Genomic DNA, 8,881 nt, shown 5'->3' on the forward strand with positions numbered 1-8,881 from the left:
GAAAATGCAAAGTTTGGGCTCTTGACACTGAAATTTTATGCCAAACTCCCAAAGGCCCAGGGAAATAAAATTCTTGTCCAAATCCCATGGGGAAAGGCTGAACTTGGGGACATAGTGGTGAGAAGGGAAAATCCTTTTCTGCTGCCTTTTCTCCACAAAAAAACAAAACACCATTTAAATGGTCACTCTTTGAGGAAGAACCATGTAAAAGCACAGAGCTTATCTTTCTTCTCTAGAAATATCCACTTTTATGTTGGATGAGGGTACTCAGCCTCATCCACTGAACTCCTCTGGCCAACGCACGTGGTCAGGCTCCCAGGAACACAACATTTGGCCCCGTTATGCATCAAATTTCATTTCCAGTCAGTGGATTTATTGACGTTATAATGGCCAGCCCACACAAACTGCAGCCATGCAGCCAATTAACAGGACAGACAACAACAGACATTTGAGAAGTTGCTAAACTTGGTCTTGAAAACGAGCTCGCTTTATCCCTGTAAACGGATCTTGTTCTGTCATCGTGCATTAAACTGGAAAGCTTCACTTTGCAAAGTGGTACAAAATCACATCCTGATAACCAAGGCCTCACAGAATATTTCAACAGATCGTATCGCTTGTGGTTTTATTTCATAACTGCAATGCAAACGCGAGGGTGGATTCCAAGACGAAAATATCTGCACACGCTGGTATGAAGTTCTTGGTGCACCATACTTAAGGGAGCTGGTGGCCTTGGGGGTCTGATCCGTGAGCATTTTACCCCTGCCAAACCCACAAACACAAAAGCAAAACTCCTACAACTGTGTTTTTCCCCATGGTCAATTGAAACGCAGAGATCCAAATCAACTGAAACATTTTGGGAAAATCGTGTTGATTTCATTGGACTGTTACAACCATCAAAGGACTTTCGAAGGTCACCACCTTTATTTCTGACATGAAATGAAGCATTGCAGATAACGCAATGCATTTCTTTTATTTTAAAACAGTTCAAAGGTCCATTAAGGCTTCCACTTGGTACAAAAGACTTAATTCACCGGAAGCCATTTTTCTCTCCCAATTGTTTGGAGCAGCAAGTGAACCAAACAATCCGTTATTCACACAGATCTACCCAGAAACATATTTCCCATGCCCAAACCATCTATGCTTTGGCTTAACAAAAATAACTTCTAACTGGGCTGTTTTGAAGCAGTGAATCGGTTTGTATTTGAGAGCTTGGTTGGGTGATCTGGGCAGAATTACTAGCTACCTATGGTAGCTGGAAACCAAATCAAGATGAAGAGCTGCACAAGAAAATACACTGAATCTCTATGTCCAAAATTCAGGTCCATACTTTGTACCTAAAGCTCATAGCTCCAGGATGGCACTTGTCAGAAGATACATTAGAAGAAAAGAATCGGTGTGGACAGACCATGTCCTGGTGCAACTGTCCCATTTTAAGTGAAATTTCCACTTTCCCATTGGTGTGGACAGACCATTTTCTGGTGCAGTTGTCTCATTTTAAGTGAAATTTCTGCTTTCCCACCATGGCTTTGGAAAATAACAGCTTTGGGTGCTTTTGAAGAGTGTGGTTCACTACTCTTACATCCAGGCTGTCCAAGTTGCCCTGTGTAATACCAATGTTATTTCCTTTATATTATAAATAGGATTTGGGTTGAATATGAATAAACTCATACCCATTGGTATGCTTTGTAACTCTAATCAGTGCTTTCCTGAGGGGAAGAAAAAAAAAAAAAAAGAAAAGAAAAGAAGAATGTTTATCCAAAAAATAAAGAGGTGCTAATTTTATCTTGTGAAAGTGGATATCTCCTTACGTCCCTCCAACTACGAGGAAGATAACCCGAATGGATTATATCATCTAAATCCAGCATCCTATGAGATCAAACAGAATAATGTACACATATGCCAAAGATGATTGAAGTATTGCTGGTGCTCACTTCCGCTTCACTAAGTATGTGTTTCATTGATATACGTAATTTGCCACCGCCATGAAAGAAATTCAAAGTCCTCTGTTTGTGCCAATTGATTTCTATGATATCTGGAGGCTTTTAAAATAGGGATCCAAAATAGATGTGCCCTTGTCACCCCTGTGTTTAAGCTCTCTCCAACAGGAAATGGCACGGGTTCAATTTTTTTTTATACTGGAAGCCACATGTAGCTAGATAAGAATCATGTCTTGTCTATGACTAAGCATTGACATTTCAGTGTTTAAAATATAGTCAAAATGATCCATGGTGAACCCACCTGAGACTATTTTTCTTTGTCTAAAGTCCCACTTTCTAACTTCTTGAAAGGGAAGGTGGAGCTCTGGGGGTTGTGACATGACGATGTTATGTTAAGGAAATGGAAGTTTGCTTTATTGTTCGCGTTCAAAGACATGGCTGCAAGAGGAGGCTTTGCTACCGGGCAGAGCATCGCCTCCATCTACACCAGCATGGATCCCTGCCTTCTCCATCCTCACCAACAGGTTTAAAACACAGCATAGATGGGCGGTGGGGGAGGGGGGACGGACAAAAAAAACTATTCGCTTTTGCCAAATTGCAGATGTCAAATTTAACACACTTGGGAAGAAAAAATAAAAAGGAGAAATGAGTGGTATTTCCTTCAAACTGCTGGTTCTCCTAGAGGAAGGGGCAGCTGGAGGGGTGAGGAGGGCTGCGATGTTTATGAAGTGTGCCGGGACTTTTGAAGGAAGCTCACTGAAGGAGGACAGATGGTTTGGGGAACTGGCAATGTGATACCAAGCCTTTCACTTAGAGGTCGCCCGGTTCAAAAGCAGCTTAGGTCGGGGATGGCACTGAGCCATTTCCATCAAATGGCTGTTTGGTGTTGCATGAGAAAAATGGCTGGTGAGGCTCAGCCCCCACGGAGCTGGCGGGTTTGCATCCTGGTCTGTTAGTGAAGATGTGTGGGAAGACAAGGAATGAGAATGCTTGATGCATGGGATGGGCAGAAGGCATTGGATACTCATCCCGTGGCATGGTCCAGGCACATGGCGTCAATTCAGCAAGCCAAGAGAAGTGGCTACCATGGGTGTGCTGCTTTGCCAGCATCCCATCTTCTAAAACCAGCCCCCATTCACAGTTTGCCTGACCCTGGAAAGGGAAAATCTCCAAGTACAAATGTCTAATTGCTCATAGTGTTCTCATTAACATCAGATTGATACTAGGCAGACCCATGGACCAGCATCTTTCCTTGTACTCTTGCAGCATTCTTGTATTCATTCCTAGAAATCAAAGAGAAAATCTCATCAGAACTGTGGCTTCCAATTCCTTGCATGTTAGATCACTCTATGTTTTAGCCTTATCTTACTTTCACTCCTTAGTTTCATTCTAAAATACTCAGTGATCTGATGGTTTGGGTTTTTTAAAGTTCCTCGTGTCTTATGTATTGGTTTATGGATTCAGTAACACATCAGCATCCCAAATCTCATTCCAAATTAAACTGCCATGACCAAAGGGACTGGTGATTTGAGACCCAGGGAATGTTGTGCTTTCTCAGCTAAAGGGCTGGGTTTGGATCACTTAACACAGTATTGTACCAAGCTGGATTGTGCCTGATGTGGATCAGTCTTCTCTTACATATTACTGGTGCTTAAAACAATCAGGAATGTCCACGTCCATACGTGTAACTAGGAAAACATATAAAGAAATTAGGCAGCCAGGACTTTATGTTTTTCCAAGTCTTGCCCACACTGAAATAATTGGCAAAATTATCTAGTAGGAGAAGGAATGGTCATCCAACAGAGCACAGGCAGAGAGTCAATGTTGAAAGAACGGACAGAAAACTCAAAGCAGGACTTCTCACAGCTCTGGACTCCATCACTTCCACATGCAGCATCGGGCTCAATACCAAAAGCATTGCAGCTGATAAAAGTTCCTGGTAAGATTCAGCGAAGTTTAAAGCAAGCCATCGACCTCGGCACATCTCACTGCAGTAACGAGCTGCGGGGGACAGGCACATGCCCAGCTCTTCTCTTAGTGTATATGTTTTTATTAAGGTCATCCCTTTATTGGAAAGAAGGACACGTAAAGAGAGAGCGAGAGAAAAACCACAGAGAGAATTCGTATCTGGCCTTGAAGGGGAGTTTCTCTGTGCAAAGTGGTCATCCTGCCAGCAGAAGGAGCTCCAGCTAAAATCCTGACACCGCACTTTTGTTCCAGATGACATCCCAAATGCTCCCGAAAGAAGGAAGGAAAAAAAGGAAAGGAGCCAAGTTCAGGAGAGAAGAAAGTCAGAAGGAAGTCCCGGCAGGAGCGGGATGAATGGAGAGCTCAGATGGTTCAGTTGGCACATCCCAGCCTGCAGGAGCCTCAGCTTCACCTTGTGTCCATGCTCACCTGCACGGTGCAATAGGAAGAGGGCTGTTCCGAAACACCTCTTCTGGCTTTAAGCTTTAATATCAACCAATTGAAGAATGATTTAAATTATTAAAGGAAAATATATATATATAGAAAGTGCAGTTGTTCTTACATAGAAGTACTGAAATTGAAAGAGGGAAAATAAAGCCTCACAGCTCCAAGCTGAAAAGCCACGTGCCTCCAACAGGTCTTTGCTATAATAGTAACAATAAGCTCTTTTCCAGTTAAAATATTAACGTTTATGCCTGAACAAAGCAGGGTAACAGCGTGTAGGAAACATGAAATATTGTCAAACAAACAAGAATGCAGGAAGTACTGAATTCCCTAAAGAAAATGCCCTCCTTAGCTTAGGGCTGATAACGATGGGCATCTGCCTTAGGCTGTTTTACATGGGCTGCATTCTCCTGCAGAAGGTTATCCACGCAGAAGTATTAGCTTTGTTTATATGCACTGATGATAGCATAAAGGCACTGAAGAGCTCTGATAAGAGATTGTTACTTCTGAGTCTTAGAGACACTGCAGAAATCTCTCCCTAAAAGAGGAGAAAAATCTGGAAATTTGCACGTTACTTTTATTTGTGCAAATTCGTGCTGCTTTGTTATGCCAGCATTAACTTCTTCATCAGAAGAAGTGTATATATGTATACACTGTTATGTATATATGCGCATATATTAGATGCGTAGGCACATAGCAGAAAGAAGGGAAATATCTGATGGGTCTTTTCTTGTGCAGGGAAAAGAAGTTATTGGAAGGAGCAAGGCTTGCTGCTATTACCCTCTCCGCAACACTTCTAAGGTTAAAGGAATAAAAATCCATCAATTTGTACAGCCTGACCTTGCCGTGTTGGTTTTTAGCTGAATTCAGATGTGCAGGATTAACCCAGTGAAGTTTACATGACATTGATTTAAAAGCTGTGTTACAGGACCTTCCAGCAAGTTACATTAATTGGAATCTTTAATCGGGCCTTGGGATGAAGAAAAAAGTTGCTTATCAGACGTGCAACATATGATAAACAGATGTCTCTGCACATCAGATAAATAGAAGTGCTGCATGCATTCATTGCTAACCACTGTGAGCCCGTGAACAGCACCAAGGATGGGGCCAGGAATTGTTCTTTAGCCATGTATTTATTTTTTTTTATAGATGAAAACAGAGCAGAGATGTCTGAGCTGGAAATGGGATTTCTCATCTCCAACGCACATTCAGGTGTCCCTTAGTCTGAGCAATAGGCTCTGGGTGCCAGCCCAGTTGCCATTTGATGGCTACAGGAAATATGTTCACGGACATGATTGGGCACCTCAAAAGTGAGACAAAGGGATTGATCAGGACACCTCCTTCAACAGACCAAGAGACACAGTCCTTGCTCTTGAGGTTCATGCACACGACCTCAGACCCATGGAAAATCCCAGCCAAGCCCCCCATGGCCCCAGCTGGAGCACACCCAGCACAAACCAGTATCTGCAGGGAAGTTAGCTGTCAAATCCCTGCAGATCCCCCATGCACAACACCATTTTTCAGCCTCTTATCACTTTGTTCCGCTGGGGCAGTTCTTCATAGGGACGGGAAAAGGACAAGCAGCCGCTCGGAAAGCCAACGCCTGCCAAATTCCCCATTGCTTCCCCAGCACGGTGGTGCCAGGGTTTCACGCGGAAAAGCAAAGCCACAGCTTCTGGAGGTGAGTTTGAAGGCTCATTTCCTGAGTTATTAGGAATGAAATTCCCCAGAGAATAATGCTAATATTGAATCAGACTCGCATGAGAGGCACACGAATGGAAGTTCGTAACCCAAAGGGGCAACATTTAAATCACCTTCTAAATAACCAGATAGAAGTCTGCAGTGTTTTAGGACTGATTTCCACTGGGAATGTCCACTCAGTATCCACAGACATCACCCCATGCAGCTCTCCAGGGTCGGTCTTACAAGGGTTTCCAGTTGGGAGCTGACGCACAGCTCTGACTTTGGCCCATGTCTTTGGAGGATGTGCTGGGAGCAGCCTGTGATGTTCTTTGGCCTCTGGAGGCAGCCCAAGCAAGAGCAGAACAAAGCTTTGATGCAAATGAAAACCTACCAGTGAGCGCAGCTAAATAAAGAAAATGATTATTTGTTATGGAAACGAGTGGAGGAAATCTTGAATTAGTCAGTGCATCTTGACCCCTTTCTGCCCTCCTGTAAGAGGACATCTTCTAAAAGCATTTGACATTTCAGCTGCCAAAGAGGAGAAGCTGTGGGGCATTTCCAGCCACCTGGTGCAAAACCCAAACGTTATTTCTTGAGGGAAACCATCCCTATTATACAATATGTATTTAAAGGAAAATAATAATGAGTAAAAAAAGCATAACTTCTGCAGTGTTCAGTGGCTCAGTCCAGTCACCGAGCAGACAGGAAAAGCCTGAGTTGATATTGTGAATGAACCATGTGGTAATTGTTTCCGTACATCCTCATTAAGATGAAAAGCTACACAAATAAACAACAACAAAAGCTGTTATGTGCCAATCAGAGGGTGATTCCAAAAAGAAAGAATGGGGGGAGGAGGGGGGGAAAGGAAAAGTTTGGCTCTGGATACCTCTTCTCATTCTTCCTACCAGGAGTATCCAGCATATCCAAGGCTAGGCAAGGTGGCACTGTGCCTTTTGCCTTGATTTGTTGGACACATTTAGGCAGCAACAGTCTGGCATGAGTCTCAGCTGGGTATGAGTAAGCGGAAGGTGAGGAAGGACATAGAGAGAATCAGACGTTAAAGGGAAACATAACAATTAACACCAGAGAAACTGCTCTTGAGGGACTCAGTGGAGACGTAAGGTGGATAAACCTTCTCCAGAGAGGTGGGTAAGGTAGTTAGCTCCCACCACATTCAGATGAAGGACCTCATCAAAAGGTCTTGCTGGGTTTTGGCACGGGATAAGGCAAGAGTGAGCTCTATCCAAGAGCAGAGTGCACACCAGGATCCATATGAAGCAGCATCACAAGAGCCCTGGGCGCAGTCATCAAGTCCCCATTGTGGGGATGGCTCCAACTCAGAGCTGGAGACGCCCCCCAGCTGCCATCCACAGAGCTCTGCGGGTTGAGGGCTGCACCAAAAGCTGTGTGTGCCCCATAATTGTCCTCCTTATCAGTGCTGGTGAGTGCGCAGTAGTCTAAATCACACAGTCATGACACTGCACATGGCTGAGCAGGAAGAGCCCACTTGGCCTGGGTTAGATTAGTCTAATCCCACCTCCCTTGTTCTGTCATAATACCCCTCTGTCCCTTCACTCCCCATAAAAATATCCAGCTGGTGATTAAAATTAGTGAACTGTTGGCTCTAAGAAGAGAGCTGGCAGCTTATTCTATGTATTTACTAGATATCTCTAAATGAATTTCCCATTTACTCAGCAGCCCAATCCTGTGAATTGCCAAGAAGTATCAAGCCTTCTCTCTCTGCAAAAGGGGACAAATGAGGCAGCCCCCGGAGCAACCTGCTCTCAGCATCCACATCCTCCTGAACAAATGCTCCCCCATCAGCTGGTTGCTTACGGTAATTCTCACTCCTTTGAAAAGGTGCCTGAAATTAGCCCTTGGCTTCTTCTCCCCAGCCCAAGACAGCCTGGTCTACATGAGTACTGTGGAGAAGATAATTTGCAAAGGATTTTCTTGGAAGTGTTTTGAGAGAAAATCCCCAAATTCTCACTTCCCCCCCCCCCCCCTCCCCCCTTCATTTTCAGCTGTCTGAGACATGGAAGAGTTGGATTCAACCCACCTGGAGGTACACATGTGACTTGGTGAACTCCTTAACTTTTCAGAGCCTCAGTTTCTCCAAGAACATCCCTGACCTCAATGGTTAATTGCCAGGTCACATCCATGATGGAGCAGCGATTAATGAGGTTGGTAGGGGAGTCAAGAGATCAGAGCCAGTGGGTCCATGATGAAGTTGTGCCAGGAGAATGGCTGCCTTTTAGAGCTACTTTGGTGGAGAAGGATGTTTCAATGGCAAGACAAAAGTGATGGACCCAGGAGAGATGGAATTCTCTATTGATACCTTGAAGAAAACAAAATGGAGATGGAAGAGGCTTGAAGGGTGACTCTGAAAGCATCATGGTTTGCAAGGGCAAGGCTTTTTGCTCCAGGAAGCCCAACATAAGAGCTGCATGGAGCTCACTTTGGTCTCCCTGTGCCACCTTCCTCCATTTCCATCCTGAACACCAGGTCGGGCTTCCTTTTTTCAAAGCAGAAAGCAGAGTTTTGTCAGGATTCCAGTATTTTGCTCATCGGCTTCTTATTATTTTAGACTTCAAGCAATCTGGTTTTGGTATGTCATTAACTTATCAGCTAAGCCTCTATTTATCTGCATTCACCAAGATCTGAAGTAGTGATGTTTATTCCCACCACTCTGTGGGCGGAGGGAGATCCGCTATGAAGATTTTCCAGTAATTTCCTTTTTGTTCCTTTAGAAAAAATAAAAAATAAAACATAAATTTATACAGCTGTACAACTGTCATCTGGTCTCTGGGTAGGATAGGAGGGATGGCCGATAGCAGGAGTTGCAGCAT

General features: G+C 44.0%; 1 long non-coding RNA gene across 1 annotated transcript; it reads right to left on the bottom strand.

Annotated features, from left to right (window-relative positions):
• Window positions 1-339: 339 nt before the first annotated feature.
• Window positions 340-8,370, bottom strand: LOC107319435 (uncharacterized). Its single transcript, XR_014947830.1, has 2 exons — window positions 8,092-8,370; window positions 340-3,220 (listed from the first exon to the last, which is right to left on the bottom strand). It is a non-coding gene; the product is annotated as an uncharacterized LOC107319435 (long non-coding RNA).
• Between the last annotated feature and the right edge of the window lie 511 nt (window positions 8,371-8,881).

Source organism: Coturnix japonica, chromosome 6 (assembly GCF_054131305.1).
Source record: "Coturnix japonica strain WE chromosome 6, WE-NBRP24, whole genome shotgun sequence".
NCBI lineage: Eukaryota > Metazoa > Chordata > Aves > Galliformes > Phasianidae > Coturnix > Coturnix japonica.